Source organism: Heterocephalus glaber, unplaced genomic scaffold, assembly GCF_053883595.1.
Source record: "Heterocephalus glaber isolate CG9 unplaced genomic scaffold, H.glaber_assembly_v1.0 deba00001760, whole genome shotgun sequence".
In the NCBI taxonomy this organism is placed as follows: domain Eukaryota; kingdom Metazoa; phylum Chordata; class Mammalia; order Rodentia; family Bathyergidae; genus Heterocephalus; species Heterocephalus glaber.
The window spans coordinates 3,635,569-3,635,899 of record NW_028258457.1 but is presented as its reverse complement, the minus strand read 5'-3'; positions in this window follow the sequence as shown (position 1 = coordinate 3,635,899).

Below are 331 nucleotides of genomic sequence, written 5' to 3'. Positions count from 1 at the left end.
GCGCCGCCGCCGCACGCCCCGTCGCGGGACACGCCCCCAGGCGGCGTGGATGTGCGCGGCCGTTGGCTGCAACCGCTGACACCTCCCCTTTGGCTCGCCCCCGCCGCCACTGATGATTGGACCGTTTGGATCCGGGTGGGTGCCCGAGCGGGGATTGGTCGAGGCTGGGCTCCACCCAAGAGGCGGAGACGGATCTCTCATTGGCCCTTGAAGACGCCCGTCACGGAGAAGGAGGAAGGGAAGCGGGCGCTGGGAAGGAGAAGCTGCTACGGTGACCTCGGAGGGGTTTGTGCCTGAGGTCGGAGGTCACAGCTGCTGACGGCCTCCGTAG